This window comes from Sciurus vulgaris (assembly GCF_902686455.1).
Source record: "Sciurus vulgaris genome assembly, chromosome: 3".
Taxonomy (NCBI): Eukaryota; Metazoa; Chordata; class Mammalia; order Rodentia; family Sciuridae; genus Sciurus; species Sciurus vulgaris.
In genome coordinates this window covers 109,481,756-109,501,780 of record NC_136463.1, presented here as the reverse complement: position 1 = coordinate 109,501,780, position 20,025 = coordinate 109,481,756, and the positions used below count along the sequence as shown (strand labels likewise).

The 20,025-nt window shown below is 35.0% G+C and overlaps 1 long non-coding RNA gene across 1 annotated transcript; it reads right to left on the bottom strand.

Moving 5' to 3' along the window:
* Nucleotides 1-922: 922 nt before the first annotated feature.
* LOC306657945 lies at nt 923-4,611 on the bottom strand. Its single transcript, XR_013762928.1, has 3 exons — nt 4,144-4,611; nt 3,004-3,080; nt 923-1,715 (listed from the first exon to the last, which is right to left on the bottom strand). It is a non-coding gene; the product is annotated as an uncharacterized lncRNA (long non-coding RNA).
* Nucleotides 4,612-20,025: the final 15,414 nt, after the last annotated feature.

The window sequence follows — 20,025 nt, the reverse complement described above, 5'->3', positions numbered from 1 at the left end:
AACTTTTTATTATGGAAATTTGTGAATACATATAGAAACAGAAAAATCAAATAATATCCCTGTGCCCATATTTCTGTTCTTACTATTTCACCAGTTTCCCAAATACAGTATAATTTTCTGACTAGCTTCAAATAGAAAATACTTCAGAGAATACCACTAACAGATGAGAAATTTTAGAAAATGATACTATAGCACACTTAATTGAAAATTTATAAAATATCTGATACATCATTTTACAGTTTATTTATTAAGACCATGGTCCAAACAGGATTCACATATTGCATGTGGCTAGTATGTCCTTTATAGCTCTTACAATGGTAGGTTAATTTCTGTTCTTTCTTCTGTGCCCTTCCCGCCCACCCCCCCTGCCCTCCCCTCTCATTCATGTGTTTATGAGTAGCCCATTTATCCTATAGAATTTCACACATTCACACATTAAGAGTTTGATCGGCTCTATTTCCTTGATATTGTTAAACATGTTTCTTACTGCATTTCTGAATTTCAGGTAAATAGGTAGCAAGTACTACTTATTGAGTACGTTATTGTGTATCTTCCTGTGTTCCATTAAGACATATAGTGTATCTTGTATCTAGTTTTCTGAATTTAGTACTGTGCAGATTAAATAATAATAGTAATAGGAAACTAGTGTTATTCATCTCTTATAAAGTCACCTATCAAATTTTCACCCACATATCTTAATATTTATTGACACATTATTTCATTGGGTGTTACAAAATATCAACATCATTTAGTTTCATCATTCTTCTGCATTCATTTGCCTTGATTCATACACGAGGGTCTCCTCTTTAATGACAATTTAGTGAATGAGAAAAAAGGGTGAATAAATCCTTAAATTCTTTCTGTAATACAAAGCTGCTACCCGTCCTTTCCCATGCATCACAACCTAGCTTGTCAGTGAAAGCTGTTCTCCCTGCCTTTTCCACTGCAGCCATTTTCCCTGCCTCCCAACTACTTGTCAGTCTGTGAACATCCTAGCTAGCTATTGGTTCATCATTCAGCTTGCAAGTATCCTTCTCTGTTATTGGTCCCGTTAGCCCAGTGGAATTCAACTGCTTAAGGGTAGCTACCCCGCCATCTTTTTCTCATGCTTTCTCTTTCCTACTCACTTTCTTTCTTCTCCTGGCTTTTCACACTCTTTCTTGCACATGCCCTTTCTCTTTTCCTGTCATTTTCTCTCTTACCCTGCAGGGAGACACTCTGTTTGCTTAATAAATTCCCTTATGTGATTTCCTGTGTTTGGCGTGGTTTTCATGGGATTTCTTAGACTTTCTAATTTTCAAATCTTAAAAAAAATCAGAGTGTGCTCTGATAAACTCTATGGTGACCAACAGTGTATGTTCTGCTTTGTCTTTTGTTACTTCTGTTTTTTAGGTACCCAGGGACTTCAATATAATTTATGGTTTAAGTCAATTGCAGTCATTATTCTTTGTGATGTTCAAGCTATCTTGTCTTTAGCTCTTGGTTCCTCTTCCTTTGATGAACTCCTTACTTTCAGGTATACCAGAATATTTCAAGTTCATCCTGTAAATTCCTTGTGAATATTTCAAGTACATTTTGTGAAATTCTTGACTTAGACTCTGAGTCAACCATTTGTCTAAGAAGTCCTTATTCCTTTTACTGGAAAGCTGGATTTAGAGATGACAGCCTATGCCTTAGGGCTTCTTCTTGTTTCTAGAGTTTTTCAGGGCATAGAGCTGAAAAATAGATAAACTTTAGAAAACAATAAATCATGAATGCATACTGACATTTAGACTTGACATTAACAATTTTTACTTAATGTGTAAAACTTAACTTGATTTTTAAAAATAGATATGTTTTTTAAAAATAGATATGTTTCTCTTTCTAAAAATTTTGGATTTTAAATTAAGTTAGCATACCTACAGTTGCTTTACATTGTATATAAGTGAAGCCAGAATTGGGGACAGGCAGTTAGTGTAGAAATAGGGGATTGGATCAAATCAAGGAAATGGAAACCATGAAAGCTATCTGCCTCTGGAAGTTGGAGATAGAAATGTCAAGGATTTCCAGAGCCCATTGACTACCAAATTTACCTGCCCCTATCAAGGACTGCAGGGAAGGAGCTACTAATTAATGCCCCCTGGGCCCTTGCCTGGCTGAATCACTTTGGCCCTCCTCCTGCCCATTTGCTTCTCACTTTATGCATCTCACCTGCAAAACCAGGCCTAGTTACATAGGCAGGAAGGAGAAATAAGGGGGGAGAGAACTGGAGAACAAAAGAGACCTCAGCCTATAAAAGACGTAGGGTGCACTCACTTCTTGGGATTCTAGAACATCAGCCATGACTCCCTTCTCCCCGCAAGGAGAAGTCTGTATTATTACTACTTTTAAATAAACCTGCTTAATATGCTTTCCTTGGCATGCTTCTCTAGTGTTCAGACTTCAACATTAGAGGGAGCAGAACTCGTCATGGGTAAACAGCGGTATCATAAGTAGTTTGTATATGCAAATCATATATTATCAAAATAAAAAAATTTCATTACTTCATTAAAAATAAACCTGCCGGCTGAAGCAATTCTTTGTAGTTCTTTTTAGAAAATAGAATAAATACTTCTATATATTTTTAGTCAAAATACCATGTTTCTTAAAGTCACAGTTCTATATTTGCTTATTCTATCAATTTTATATACTGTTATGTACTATATAAAATATTTGTATATTTACCATTTGTATTGTAAATATACTATGTGTTTTGTGTGTATGCATGTACATATACTGTACATGCTGTTTACTTTATGAATTGCTTTGGGGTTTGTTTTTATTTAATTTTTGGATATTAATTCACTAAAAATATATGATTCCAATGTCAGAGCTATCAATAAAAAATACTTTCAGAGTTTCTAAATTTGTTCTTTCTACTCATAATATTTTTCTTTCCACAGAGTAACCATTTTTATTATTTTTTTCCTTTCTCTTTTTTTTTTCTTTGAAAACAGCATACAAGTCAGACATGGGGGCACACACCTGTATTCCCAGCAGCTTGGGAGGTTAAGGCAAGAGAATCACAAATTCAAAGCCAACCTCAGCAACTCAGTGAGGCCCTGTCTCAAAATAAAGAAAAAAAAAATGACTAAGGATGTGACTCAGGATAAACTGTTCCTAGATTCAATCCCTAGTATGTATGTATGTATAAATAAGTAAATAAATAAATATTAGCACACAATACAGATTCTTCTTTAATCTCTTAGGATTTAATCAGAGAAGCTGGAAACACTATGAGTGGTGTAAGGGATTCATTATTGGGATGAGAACTTCCAGAATCAAGAACACTAGGTAAACTGTGTAAGCCTGGCACACTTGGATCTGGCACTGGGCTTGAAGTCCACAGGACTAGGAATCCAAAACCAATGAAGAAAGCAGTGGCAAAATAGAACCCATGAAGATGAACTAGCATCCATATCCTACCCGCATGAGCAATAGCATCTCAGCACTTCCAAGCCTCCAACTTTAATGATGACCTGCAAAAGTCTAGAACACTTTGCCATGGCCTTAGCCCTCCATATGTTCACTATTCAGAGAAGACCCAAGTGGAGGTCCAGAGAAATTTGGGGAAGCTTCTGGCCATGCTGCTTCTTCTTCTAGCTTTATTACAATGTTACAAACTGTGTGAACTGCAATAGTGGCAGATTTCACACAGACATGACTGCAAATAACATACAATTGTCACTTGTGGTTAACCCTAACCTAACAATTGTCACTCGACGTTAACCCTAACCTAAAACCTAGGACAATACATGGAAGTGGATGCTGAGACACTTCGTTCAAACTAAGTTGATACCATAGAAAGCCACCACAGTCCATCTTTGGTCAACTCATTTTTTAATATTCTCTCTTTTAATCATTCTCAAATAAATGCAATAGCAGAACCATGATTCTGTCTCATATGACTCAAATATACATCATGTAACCAAAACCATACTAATTCTCCCAGAAAGAAAATACAAAGTCTTTCTTCTATCTTTGATTAATGTTTATTCCTATGCTTGCTAAATTGTGGCCCATTTTTGATATTGCATAATATGGATACTAACATATGTTGCTTCTTACTATTAATACATGTCAGATGGTTAGAAGGACAAAACAAAGGCGAAAAAGAGTACTTACATGTTGTGGTAGTCAACTTTTCATCGATGTGACCAAAATACCTGACAAGAAAAACTTAAAGGAGAAAATATTTACTTTGGCTCATGGTTTCAGAAGATTCAGTCCATGGCTGAATGGTTGGCTCCATTGCTTTTGACCAGAGGTGAGTCAGAACATCATGGAAGGACATGGTAAAGGAAAGCTGCTCATGTAAGAAATAAAGGGTCTGGGGTAAGATAAGTCCTTCCAGGGCATGTCTCCAGTGACCTGCTCCTCCAACTGGCTACCACTGCCCAATATACTATCCAGCTATGAGGGCTTAAAGCCCTCATGACTCAATCATTGCCTAAAAGTTCCACCTCTTTGCATGTAAGACCTTGGGAACATTGTAGATCAAAACCATAACATGTGTACAAGAGGAAGAAAAAGATGAGGTACATATGACTTAAATGTATGCACACACACATATACATACTAAACTATCATGTCCATCACATCATTTCTACAACTTAAAAAAAAAAAAAAAGATCATAGCTGGTATTTAATGACCATTTTCTACCACACCCCCACATCCATTAAGACCCTGGTGAGTAATTTCATGGGTGATGGTTCCATGCCTGGTGGGGTGACCTAAATATTTGTGAAGCTCTATACCATAAGAATTGCTGCCTCTGTTGAATCACTCCTGCTTCCACTGGTATAGGATTTGGGAGTTCTAAGCTGGTACATAAGGGATCTCTTCAATTCACGCCTACTCTTTCTTACCCCCTCGATAGTCAGGATTAATCAAGGACAATAAAACCTTTCCTTTACCTGTTTATAGACTAATCACTTGTATTCACATTCCATGATTTCCAGACCCATCAATCATAACAACAGGAAAAGCAGTACCACATGCTAGTCACTCATGGAGATCATAGGCTGCATCCTGGAGAATACATACCATTATACTGCAAGGTGTGCCCCAAATGTTTTCTTCATAACAAAGTCTTCAAAGGACCAATCTGCCCCTCTCATAGGCAAGCTAATTCAGGTTAATGGTAAACATAAGACAAAGTATATTCCATAAGCATGAACCGATTGTAGTACTTCTTGTAAGAAGTTTGAGTTTGTTAGAATTGATGCTTGTGTGGATATCATGAAGGAGAATGAGGCACATTGTAAATCCAAGCATGGTGATTAAGAAGCATCTTAGGAGGGAGGACAAATCCACACCAAGAATTAGTGAGAAACCAAAGTGCCATCCTTTCCATGACAAATGTATGGTTTAAAATAATCAACCTGGTGGCTGGCAGAAGCCATTTACAACTTAGCTTTGAGGTGATGTTACTAATCTGTTGGTTGAGACACTCAAAATGTCTCAAGTTTTAAAAGGAAGGAACAAATACTCCACATGTTGACTATTGGGAACCAAATACATAACATAATTCCTGGAAAGTATAATCTGTTGTTCTTCTGCAAGTTGATTTTTTATGCAGTAATATGTCTTTGACATCTCTAGAGTCATAGTTTTATAGCTGCATTATATTCCATTATGCAGTTAGCTGTACCTCATTCAGCCTGCTCTCCGATGATGGAAATTTTAACTGTTTTCTTATATAAAACAGTTATGTTTTATAAAATTATGTTGGAGAAATTATGCTGTAATGAATAACTTTTCTTATCATTATTCCTTTAAATTTTTTTTTGTGTGTGTATATTCAGGGTAAAATATGCATTTTAGAACTTTCTATTTTTATTTATTTTATTCAGATATAATGTGAGGAACAAAATATTCTGTTCTTTTCTTCAGATGAGATCTCTTTATTCAGATTCTTAGAGGAATATATTAGTGGAGTATAATTTAACACTATTCAATGAAAATCAAATATCTATTTATATTTTGAAACTATAACATGTTATTCAATAAAGCAGAAATTACTGAATTTACATCTATAATAGAATGTTCATGGGGCCAGAAATGTAGCTGTATGGTAGAATGTGTTCCTTGCATGCACATGACCCTTGATTTCATTCCAGCAACAAAAAAAAAAAAAAAAAGAAAAGAAAAACAATTCATCCTGCAGTATCATGTGGTTTGTGCCTTGATGATAAAGCAAATTAGTCTACTAACTACTCAAACAAATCCACAGAAAAAGAATTTTTTAGAAAATACCATTGATCTTTTGTTAAGTGCCAGCCAGAAACTCTTAGGACTACATGGATGCTGCAAGAAAACAATGATCCATACTTTTCAGATCTCTTTAAAAGAAAAATTGAATTTCAATCCAACTTAGATCTTCTGTAACTCACTCTATGCTTTCCTCAGTGACAATGATTTTTTTTTTCCCTGTGGTTCAAGTTTAAAACATAAGTTCACATGGGCCAATTTCATTGAAATTTCCTTTTAAAATATCATATTTACTTAAAATTATTTCTCTATGATAATTAAGTTTGGTGACTTTCCTTGCTTCATTTTTTAAAACAAACTTATTTATTCTAAGTGTTAAGTCAGTTAAAAAATTTACAAGATACAAATCATAGGTTTCTTATACTGTTATAAAAATAAGCTGGACAGAAATTGTTGAAAATTCAGAAATTACTGCAGGAAAAGAAATGCGATATTGAGCAAAGATGGGGACTTGAGTGATGGGACACTGGATGAGTCAGAATTGTAAAGGATTAGTGGCATAAAGAAGACATTTGCTAAGATCAGGATAGTTAAGTCATAGAATAGGCACTAAACCAAATGTTGGTCCTATCAAAATTTGACTTTTTATAATCCTGTAGTTTCATCAGAAACTTCCATTAAGAGAATCATGGATCAGATTGGAAAGAGTGAGAATATTCTTATATGGAATTTGTGTCTTCCTATTCATTGGTCCCATTTAATCTTCTCAGTAAGAAAAATGTTTCTATCATTATATTTAAAATTGTTTCAACTACTATTTATTATAAGATATGTATTTTTACTATGATACAGAACATCACATGTCTACAAAAATTTTAAAAAACAATACTTTTCTACATTATAGTCAATAGATATTGAGATTCTATCTTCTATCCAACTCGAGGTACTGTGTCACTAACTAAGAGAACATTGATCTCCAGAACTTAAAACCAAGACTAAAACTAAATCTAATTCTAAAACTCTAAGCTACATCTCTTTTAGATATTTGTTTCTGGATGTCTTATATGTCTCACAAATCTGGAGTAACCAAGATTAAAGCCTTTTCCTCTTCTGTTGACCAGATTAATGAATGAAATCACCATTCACCTCATCACCGCATAGAAACTTGGGAGTTCTGCTAGAGTAAGCAAAGTCAAATCCTCATTAATTTGTATGCTTTGATTTCAAGTAATAGACTTCTTTCAACAGTATGGATATTTATTGACTCATTAAGTCTGATCTAATCCTGGTTTTCTCTTAAGAGAGAGCCAAGAACTTCTTTTCCAGGAGCCCCCAGAAAAACTATCCTGGCATATCATCAGCTTGAATTGAATCACTTGACAATTTCTAAACCAACTCCTGTGTTTGGGGAAGTGTCAAGTGCTGATGTGCTCGGGCCTAGACTCTGAAACCCAGTTCTTCTGCAAAAGCAGATGGGATAATGCATCATGAATATCTGTCAAAGTTGTCCCATGTGATCCAATTTCTCCTGCAGAACATGAACTGTTTCCAGCAGGTTGGTTTTTTGAAGGAGAACTGTGGTTCTAGAAGGAAAAGTAAATTGTGAAATGGTTCCCAGTTAGGGAACCCATAATGTCCATTTCACATGGCAAGTGTGTCATGTCTCCCTTTTCATGCCATGAAAACTGTGGTTAATTGATTCCATTCCTAACACATGCTTCTATATATACCCTCACTCTGCAATGAGCACTCTAGAAAAGCACTTCAGATGCGTCAGACTTATTACTGTGTGTTAAATATATTTACTATTCCTGACCTGGATTTTTGGTTCTAATTCATGCCTATCACCTATGTAGTCATATAATATTATCTCTGACATAACACAGATCATTTCTAAAGCCATAGCTGCTCCTTTTTAACATAAGCTATTCCAAGGTCTGCTCCTTTTTAACATAAGCTATTACAGAAATCTCAGGCCTTCAAATATATTTTTCCTTTTGATTTTAAAGAAGTATTTCAAAAATGTAAATATGACTATAGCACCAGTATGCAAACATGACAATGTTTATAGTCCTTCAATGATACTCCATTGCCTTTATAAAAAAGTTCCAAATCATTATCAGGCATGCAAAATTCTCCAGGACAGCTTATTTCTTATTCCTGTTTACCCCAACATGAGCCTATGTTCTTGTCATAACAAACCTCATATTGCTTCTTAATTGCATCTTCATGACTCATAACATTATGTATTGCATATCTTGCTTTCTGTGCTCAGAACTTCTCCCTCCTTACTTACGAACTTCTTCCCACTGAGACACTCCAGGGTTAGCCATAGTGTGTGTTCTCCCTTGCTGCAGCAGGTTAGTAAATCTAGCTTTGTTCAACTATGGGTGTATGTCTCATTTTCGTACCCTGTGCTTTATTAGTGTAGGTCAATGTTTTATGTCATAGCACACATAGAAATTGAGAATATTGTTTGTAAGGCATGGTAGGCAAAATAGAATCCTGGTTAATTACTTAGCATCAACAGTTCTCACCTGTCTTTCAAAGATTGAGAAATGTCAACAACTAAGCATAATTTTAACCCAACCTGGAACATGAGAAGTTCTAATAGGAAAGACAGAGGGCAACAAGGTAGAAAAAAGAGAATTATTTTTGACAAAGATCCAGTATACAGACTCTCACCAACCAAATCAAAGCCTTAATCAGAAACCCTTTCCTTATGAAGAACAGATGTTATTCACTGTTACCAGTGCCCCTTAAGAGTAGAAGATCCTTCCCATGCCACTCACTAATCCCTTGTCCCCTAGTAATATATTTCTTGGTTTCACATACAATATTCTTCCAGAATAAGGAGTGATAGGAACAGCTCTCTTCATCCTACCACCTTCCCAGAGACATTTTTCCACTACAGAAGCTTTACAATATTTCTTATTTTGACATGACCAGCCAGTCTGGTAGTGGGTCCCAGTCCACATGGAAGTTGAACTACCTAGGTGAGGTGGAGTAGAAAGAAATGCATTTGAAAATAACATTAAATTTCTTATAAGTTCTGATTGCCAGCTATGGGTAGTTGTCTAAAGGAAGTGAAGTATAGGGGAAGAATAGTTCAGAGAAAATAGAGCTATGTGTATAATACAATATTTGTATTTTTATAAGAAAATAAAGTGTAGAGTGAGGAAGTCACATATGCGCAGGTATAGGAAGATGAATAACAATGACAAGAAGTGAAGCTAAGTAATGTTTGTCCAAGACTTCCTTCACATTCTTATTTTTGTGAGGCAGTTTTAAAGGAAGGGGTAAATATGGAGTGAAATGAGTTGCATTGTATCTCAAAAAGATAGTTGAAGATCTAAAACCAAGTATCTTAGAATGTGAGTTTATATGGGAACAGGGTAAATGAGAGAGAAAATCAAGTTAAAATGAGGTAATTAGTGTGGGTGCTATTCCAGTAAAACTAGTGTCCTTATGAAAAGGGGAATTTGGATGCAGAGACAGACACACACAGAGGGAAGACAGTGGAGACCCACAGGGAGAGGGTGGCCATGTATCTCAGACTCCCAGGACTTTCTGGCAAAAGCAGAAGCCAGAAGAACAAAGATTCTCCCCTATAACCATTGGAGAGAGCGAAGTATGGCTTACATCTTAATTTTGGATTTTTGACCTCCAGAACTATAAGACTATTTCTGTTGTTGCAAGCCACCTTGTTCTGGGCACATTGTTACCACAGTCACAGAAAACTAAAACATAGAGAACACATTCTGAAGGCAGGTTGAGGGAAGATGGCAGCCTTGGATAGCAGCAGGACAGCACCAGTTTCAATAGGAAATCTTCATGGCCAGCCCCACTGTTCTTTTCACTGCCTCTGCAAATGACAGAGCTCCCAGAAGTCTTCCTTCCTGAAATTCAGTCAGAGGTTTTGCTAAAAGCAGAATTTAGTTTGCCTAACTCCAAGCTCTAATACTATGTCCTAAAGCCAAGGGAAGTTTAGCAGGATATTTTCAGTCTGGTTCTTAATCTGTAAGATGCTGTTTATCATCCTTTAAGTAGAAATTCTCTATACACACACACACACACACACACACAGACACACATACATGCACACAAAAACAAACAATAATGGATGAATAATTTTGAAATGTTTTCTTCAAAAGAACTTAAAAATATTTTTTAATTTATGACTTTGTAATGGACTTTAGGTCTACATTTTATAACTGTTAGGAATCTTGATTTTAAATCTTCACTAGAAACATCAGCCATTTGTAGGAACAGTTGTTTATTATTTTTCACATCTGAGGAATTAATTACCTTTGAGGTTTACAATTCTCCCTACCACAAGATTACTTTTGTTTCATAATTTCACAACAGACCCAATACCATGTATTTCCCAAACATATTATATTAAATGGCATTACATTAATACAATATTCATATAATTCTTTATACTAAATAAAATTCAAAGTTAATTTTTGTTCAGATGGTACATGAAGATAGGTATAGGTAGAAATAGTGTTGATGTCTTTTCATATCATTATTTAGCTGTCTTAATTCATAAATTGTTAATAAGTATTAGAAATATTCAAATCATTCACAAAATATTTAGATTTAGCTTCCAGAATATAGGTACTTAAAATAATTTTGACTCATGAAAATTAATGATTTTAATCAAATACAAAGTAATTACCTTTTCCTTTTCAAATATAGGTCCCTCCATCCCTCTGATTCAATCATATTATATTCCTTGTTGGTTATTGCTAAAATGCATTTTTGGCTGTGTTCTTCCTTTATAAAGACTTTTTTTTTTCCCCATTTGCTGTGCATTTGAAGTACTAATTTTATGGAAGACAGAGCTATAATGACTTCCTTGTCCAAGGCCATCCATTAACACTGTATAAGGTTTGGGTTATAAATACACAGAATAATAATGCATAATCACTATGCCAAATATGCTATTTAATAAGGGCACTTTCACACTTTGAGTCATGGTACTTGGAAAGTAGCTAATTTCATCCACAAGATAATTTTTGTTGTCTTTATAAAATCTTAAAATAGACAGGTATGGAAGCGCAGGCCTATAATCTCAGTGGCTTGGGAGACTGAAGCAGGAGGATCAAAAGTTCAAAGCCAGCCTCATCAACCTAGTGAGGACCTAAGCAAGACTTTGCAAGACTTTGTTTTAAAATAAAACATGCAGGCCTGGGAATGTGACTTAGTGGTTGATCACCACTGTGTTCAATCCTTGCTACCCCCCACAAAAGTATCCTAACAATTACCTCAATCAAAAAGAATTATGTTACTAAGGCCCAATTGTTTTTACTAAAATAAAATACTGAAAAGTAAGGCAAAAATGAAAACAAAAACCTACAGTGATTTAGCTTAAACTCCAGGTACATTAGTGGTGTATAAGTGTTTCACTTGAGTACATTATAATCTGTTGTACGTGATATTTTTCTTTGGTGTGCTAAAAATAAGACTGGCAAGAAGAAATGAATTTTTGTGCACTCTTTTGACTCTTGCACAATAAGACACACTGCATAGAATATGATTTTATAAAGAGATTATGATAACAGATTTGAGATTTACATTACACGAGTGATAAAACATGCTCAACTAGATTAAGCCATTGGTGAGCCAGTACATTTGTATATGTGTGTGCATAAAACTCAAACTGGGCCCATTTTAAAAAAGAGAGGAGTTCATTGATGCATTACCCACCCCACCCCTGAAAAAAGAAAAAAAAAAAAAGAATGAGGGCAGGACTGTACCTAGCTCTAGGGACCTAAACTCCTCACTGTCTCTTTTTTCTTTACTTCCTATTTACCCACGAGGTCGAAACATGCTCTTTTCTTTAACACTGAGAGGAAATGGGGACATTTCCCTTCAGTTTTATGTAGAAAGCTTATGAAACAGAAACCTAATTGACCTGGCTTCTCACAGGTCCATCCCTGTAACCCTCACTATGAACAAGGATATGGGGATTTCATGATTGGCTCACCCTAGGTCAGGTGTTCATTTCTTGGTTCAGGTTTGCACCTCTATTAGGAGGGTAGGAGATGACAGATGGTTGTGGGTGCTCATGAAAACATTAGCTTCATGGTACTTCCCTAGTGTCGGGATTGTCACTTGGCTTCTAAAGTCTGTTCTTCCTAATACACCATATTACAATAAACATTTAGTACAATTATGAAGATTTTAGCTTGAAATTGACTCAAGCTATGTTTTGAAGGGATATCACAAACATCCTTTTGTGAATATTAAGCTCCACCTAGAAAAGAGACTTCTTACTTTGGATCAATAAATGAATAATACATACAATAGGCAGGAAGACTCAAAATAAGCCAAAACCTTAATAAACATGTGATCCTTTTTCTCTGTTTACCCAGCAGCAATCTGGCCACAAAGAACTAGTCAGAAACTAGATTTATCTAATTGCACATTGATTCAAGGGTTTTAATCTGAAATTTCTTTTTCAAACCATGTCTCTAATCATAAAGTATAGCATACCAATATAAGGATTTGTATAAACATCGCAAGTTCAAAGCCAGATTCAGCAACGGTGAGGTGCTAAGCAACTCAGTGAGACCCTGTCTCTAAATAAAATACAAAATAGGGCTTGGGATGCCCGAGTTCAATCTCTGGTTAAAAAGAGAGAGAGAGAGAGAGAGAGAGAGAGAGAGAGAGAGAGAGAGAGAGAGAGAGAGAGAGAGAGAGAGAAGAAAGGAAAGAAGAGTTTTGCATATCAGCATGGTAGCTACTGAAAGATTGAAAGATGGCTAAAAATGTTGACATTCTGGACTTTCTTCTGCCAATCTAAGGTGCTAGTCTTCAGAGAAGATTGTTTGAAGAGCTTTGCATATAAAGATCCTCAGTGACAAATGTATGTGCCTTACAGTGCTCTGGTTTAAATTTTGCTCTGCTGACTGTGGGCCCACAGCAACAAAACATAGGACTTTTAATCTATTTATGGTATCAAACAAAAGCCAATTTCAGTACATGGTAGGGAAATGAGGGGAAAGAAAAACATAATATGTTGGACATTTCTTATCTATTGAAAATATACTTTGTGTCAATTATTCTTCCACATAGAAAACTCAACAATGAACTTGGCTGACCCAGGTTAGCCAACACTTTTGTAGCTGGCACATTGTGTGAGACACACTTTACCTGAGTAATAATCACAAGTCTTTCAAGTATGCCTGAAGAGGGCATCACTAGTTAACAAGGACCAGAAGGTTGCAACTCAGATGGTACACGACTCATATGAGATGGCTAATGAAGTCACTGGCTTCAAAATCCCACTGTACTCTAACTACAGGATAAAATCATTGGTTAGGATCTAGTTCAAGGTAATTATATCTGACCTGAGTAGTTACCTAAGCAGACATGGTTCTTGTGTGATTTGGTAGGTATTGAAAGAGACCTGTCAGGTGGAAGCAGCAGTCACTAGATCTTCAGAGTCTGCTCCCTGTGATATAGTGAACAAGAGCCTGCACTTATACAACTACTGAAAGTGATACAACAGTTAACTTCTCCTGGATCTGTTCATGGAAGATGGACAATGAGAGAATGTCACAGTAATTGAAGGGCTAACACTACCTTGGATTTTGAGAAAATCTCTATCCCTATCTAACTCCAGAGAGTGGTGTACATAAATGGTAACCCTGGTAAGGGGTATAGCAGGGGAACATTAATTTTCAGTATATTTTTTAAAACTTGAAATAAATTATGTTATGTATTTTTTTAATTGTATGCATTCTTAGGAATGTATAGGTAGTATGCATGCAAGTTTCAGAAATAAGCTTCAGAGACAAATTACAATAGATTTGTACAAATAAAGTTTGTCTGTGATAGCAAATGTTATTTTATTATTCAGTGGTTGATCACATCTCCAGCTGCCTTGTCATCCTAACATTTCATTATCCTATCACAAAATACCATGCTTCTATTAGAGGAAAAATGCCCATCTGGGTCATATCAAATTTAATTACTCTAATACTCATATAATTATGGAGTTGTCTCAAGTTCCAAATGCATCCACTCCCTTAAAAATTAATAGTTTTACAATGAGGAAAGATGGTGTAAACCCTTTAGTAGGAGGACATTTAAGGAGTAAAGAGGTAGTTAAATTGTATCAACATAAAGAAGAACAAAAATTATCTTAAAGTCCTTCTCTCTCTGCCTCCACCTCCCACCCACCTTTGCCAGTCCCAGCATGGAATATAGTATACCAGCAGAGGGGAGAAAAGATGAAAAATTTTTTGACCCTCAATATGTATTTATTGGATGCCTCCAATGTGCCAGGCATTGCTCTAGATACTTGAAATATACCACAATGAAATTGAGATCCCTACTTTTCGCTATCTTATATTCAAGTGGTGGAGACAGTCAATAAACCACTAAGCATTAAAAGCAATAAATTAGTTAACTGGATAATATGGTAAGCAGGTGATAATTACTACAAAACTAAAATTGTAGCAGGATTATGAATTGGTTTATCTGGAAGAGATATTTGAGATGGTATATAGTACTAAAAAGGATATATGGCATCTTATTGAGTCTTTAAATTGTAATCAAGGGAAATGAGTTAGCACAGAGATATCTAGCAACATGTATTCCAGGTAGAGTCACTAAACTAAAAGTGTGGCTAGCTCACTCAAAGAAATGGCAAGGAAGACAGAGTGATGGGGATAAAGAGAATACAAAGGAACTTTCGGGGGTGCAAGGAGATCACAGTTTACAGAGGTCAAATCATGCAAGGCCTTTTAAGCTCTGTTAAGGATATGGTCTATTACAGTATGCCAAAGAAGCCACTGGAGGGTTTCCAGCAGAGAAGAGACAGACCTGAGTTGTGTTTTATAGCACCATTCTTATTTTCTTTGAGAAGAGAGTGGAAGAATGGGCATAAGCTACCAGAGAAACAGATTATTGCAGTAATTCAGATGGTGATTCAGACGAGTAGGGTTAGTATTAGAGGTATAAAGTGTGGTCAGATCAGTACATATTATGAAGCTCAAATCAATATGATCTTTGAATGAAGAGAGAGAGTTCAATGAAATTGAGATTTTTGGCCTGTGGAACTAATAAGAGGAGTAACCATCACCTGAGATGGAAAAATCTCTTTGGACTTACTGTGGTTTAAAGTTGTCTATCAAAGTTCATGTGTTGGAAACTTTATCCCCTACATAGCAGTGTTGGGAGTTAGGACCTAGTAACAAGTAATTAGGTCCCCAAAGTTCTGCCCTCATGAATGGATTAATGTCATTATTTCAGAAGTAGTTTAGTTATTGTGAAAGTGAATTTTTTTCATAACAGATTAGCCCCCTCTTTTTCTTTTGGTCTTACTCTCCCTTGTCCTTCTACCCTTCATTATGGGATAATACAATACAAGGACCCTTGCCAGATGCCACTGCCATGCTCTTATACTTCCTAATTTCCAAAACGCTGAGAAAAATCTATTTCCATTTATAAATTACCCATTCTCAGGCAGTCTGTTATAACCTGCAAAAAATGAACTAAGTTAGTTAAGCCTCTGTAGGAGAAGGTACAGAGGTCAGTTTTGGACATACAAAATCTGAAGATGTCTGAGTCATCCACATACAGATGTTAAGTAGTCAGTAGGATATCAAAGAATTCTGAACTTCTAGTCAAGGTAAAACATTGCCTGTAATCCTAGTTTCTTGGAAGACTGAGGCAGGAGAATAACAAGTTTGAGGTCAGCCTGGTCAACTTAGTAAGACCTTGTCTTGAAATAAAAAGTAAAAAGGGTTGAATTATAAATCAAGGTAGAACAGTTGCCTAGCATGTGCAAAGTCCTGGGTGTTCAATACTGCAAAAAGAAAAGAAAATGTATTTGAACTGGAGGAGGGAGATATTGGGCAGTAACATAGAAATCCATTGTTCGGGATGAGATCTCCCAGGAAGTGAATGCATATTGAGAAGAGGACCAAGGACTGCACCTTGAAGCAGTCTCATATTGGGAAATGGAGGTGAAGGGAGAAGGAAAGACCTGCAAAGGAAAATTAAAACAATTGACCAGGGAGCTAGGAAGAAACTCAAGACATGAAAAACTATATCTAAAGGAAGAGACAGTGATCTACTGGGCCTCATGTTTCTAACTTGGCTAATGGAAGCCAGAGTTTAAAAGCACTAAGAATGTTGGGAAAAAAAATGGACTAATATAGGAAGAATGTTGACATGTTTCTATATATTAAATTTAACTCTATGTCATAATTTAAAGGCAAGAATCTGTACATGTACACAGAAAAATCAAGCTGTGAATTTAGGAACTGAAAACACAGGTTCCACTAATACTTGTAAGGGTCATTCACAATTCTGATCTTGATTGGATGATGTTGTGTGCATAGCCTAGATCGTATGTAATTTAACTTGCAGTAGATGATGACTGTTGGCTGCATGAAGTTTATGTGTTTCATGAGTAGGAAAATTTGCAAAATCTATTTTAGATGTATGAATGTTTGTCTAGGATTCCACTTCACCAAACTTACAAAACTGGTGAAGAGAAGTTTATGAAAAAGAATTCAGTTGACTCACTGCCAACTCTTTCTGATAGTAGAGGCAGAGATTGGGAAGTTATCGCCTCTGTCAAGTAGAAAAGAGAATCAGTATGTCAGGAAAGAATGAGTCAGCATAGAAGCCACCTAATCCTTTCCTTGGCTGAGTTGAAGGAAATCCCAGTTGCTAAGTACAAGAGTTCACACTTTGTTTTCACCACAGGTTCTGAAAAAGAGCAAAACCCAGTAAGTTATGGATCAGTCAAAACCTTAGGTGAGTGGGGTTAGGTTAAATTAAGTACCTGGCTAGCACCAGAAATTCAAGGCTACTTACACAGACAAGAGGAACAGAAAGACAGTAGCAGAGTTGGAATCATGAAGCCCTACTTGGTTTATAAAAAAATTTTTTTAAAAAGGATGGACTTTTTCTTTGTAAAACAGAAAATCTATAAGGTCCTTTAAACTTGACAGCAGTCATAGAAAAAGTTTGGGAAAACCAAGGGACATGAAAATCATCTAAAGATGAGTTTTTTTCAGAAGAAAATTATGAAAACAGGTAATATTGGAATTCATCTTTCCTTTTCTCCTTCCTCCCTCCTTCCATTCCTGCCTCCTTCATTTTCCCTTCCTTCTTTTCTTCTTACTAACCTAGCAAATTAAATGAATTTCATGTTTTCTACCTTACTTCTGATTATGGCCAGGATTGTGGAGTAGATGTTTGAAAATTACTGTGCCAAGGAGAGCCCCTACCCGCCACCAGCTCTGGGAGACTGTCTTTCAGAATTCTAGCAAAAGAAACAACAAACTGAGTATGACCCACTGCATTCTAAAAAAATATTTTTTTCATCATATAATTGGAGGCATTCTAATTTGTCTTTTCAAAGTTATTTTTATAAAATAGAGAAAAAAGTTTATGAAAGGAAAAATGTCAGTCTTAAATCACGGTAAAATAAAAATAAAATAATAGTTTAAATTCATGCACATTTTAATATTTCTATTTCATTTTTTTCATATGTTTCATATGGTTTTGGTATTAAAATTGTACTGGAATCGCAAGATTTTCTAGCTAAGAGATATCCATAGGCACTTAATCATTTATTTAAATCATCTACAAAATGGAACATAAGCACAAAATACTGAAGTCGTTTATCTGTTTGAAATTCTCACAATTTTTTTTTTTAAAAAAGACAACATATACCAAGGGAAAACTAAATTGGCATATTTTAATTCTACAAAAATGTATAAATATTTAAATTTACAGTAAAAGAACAATTATACCATTTGGTAATGCTTACAATTTTTAAAATGTTTAATTTTTATGCACAATTTACTTTTATAAATGCTAAAGAACTGTCAAGCATATATCTCGAACATTTTTGAAATTACTTCTCTCTAGCTGTGACTACACTTTCTGAGAAAACATAAACTCCCCCCCCCCCCCAAATTCATAAGATCAGCAAGTCCTTTTTTTGTTCCCCTTGTGCTATTCTTAGCTGAAAGTATGGAACCAAACAGCAGCTGATATTCATTTTTACACTAAGTGAATGCACAATGAAAATTTCAGTTGTTAAAATAGATATATTATAGATAAAGCCTTAATCATTTAATTTTTCATTTTCCTTTTAACTCATTAGATTTGTTCTCCTTAACAAAAACAAATAACTTTATATAATGGTGACAGAAGTCATTAAAGTGGTCTTTGTTTTAAAAGACAGTTGACAAAAGACTGCCCTGCATCACTATTTCAGAACGATTTTAAAAACAAATACAATGAAAATTTCCTTTAGAATTTATTGAACAATATAAAACAAAAGTTGGGCACAAATTTACACAAAGTATTTAAAACAACATTTCTGGTGTTCACTTAACACCTTAAATTTATACAATACCTTATATTTAATAGCAGTTTGAACATCATATAGTCAAACCAGATGCATCCTGTACTATAGAGAAGAGGGATTGATCTTATCTAGTCCTTATTTTAACACACTGGAGAAAAGGGTTAGGAAGCTGAATCCTGCAACACAAGCTGCCTTAAGAAAATTGAATTTAAGTGACCCAAATGAATTGGAAATATATTCAGGACTTGAAGATATCAATTATGCAGAATGACTAGTTGTGAATATTCACACATCCATTAAGATCTTTAATTTCTTTTTTATAACATAAAAAATCATAAAAGTTTTGCAGCCTCTGAGACTAGATTTAGCATCTACAGATGAGATCCAAGTTGAAGTGGTTATGATTGTGTATGACTCTTATTTCTTAAATGGTGGGAACAATGTGTGTGTGGGAAAGTCAATATTTTGGAGTGCATTTAAGCCATTTTAGTATGATTCCAACCTCCCAGCAATTTTTTTAAAAAGTTTTTAAAAAGTGGTCCAGCTAACTTATTGTATTTTATTTTCTTCTCCTTTTATTCATTTTTTCTTTTTTATTTATTAGACTGTTTCTAAGCACCAAAGCAAAATCAAATTTATGACTTATGCTTAATAGAGTCTACAGAGTAACTCTGGGAAGCCTAGAAAAATCTGCTGATCACCCTGCAGCCTTTGAAACTTAGTAACATAGAACTAACAAATGTTCACAATAATAGATGGTCTAATTCTCTGTGCAAACTGTAGGCTAGCTTTACATTTAACTTGAAGATAATTATAAAGAAAACAGAAGAGACTGTGCTCCATAGGTTACTACAATTTAAGAGACTTAGTTTTGTTTCCCTGAAACACAGTTTGCTTAATGATTCTAGAATGTCTTATTGTTCTGTAATCATGCTGTTTTCAGGAAATTTCTTCTTCCTCTTCTTCTTTTTTTTTTTTTCCCCCCCTTTCAGGTCTTATTGCCTGTGCTGTTTTTTTGTAGAACAAATTTTATGTAAGTATGAAAGATGTAAGAATTTAAATATTTCTAAAGAATCAATGTACTAATAGCAAAATTTTTAATGAAGACATTTTTCTCACAGTTATGCCCTTTTTGTAATATTTTGGAGCAAGAGTATGAAGTTATATATTAACAATGAGGAGTCCTGGTCTCATTGTTTGTACCTGTAGGATCCCTGGGAAACTGTTACCTATCTGAGTCTCAGCCTTATTATCTAGAAACACAGAACCTAAGGACAGATCATCTGTAAAGTTTTTAAGTTTTCTGTAATTGTTTTTCTTCATAGACTTGCACTTAGAAAATAAATATTGTAACAGTTATTATTAGACCATGAAAATATGTAAAAATTTTAAGAAAATGTAATATACCTCCCTCTAAAATTTAAAATCTTAAGACTTTCAG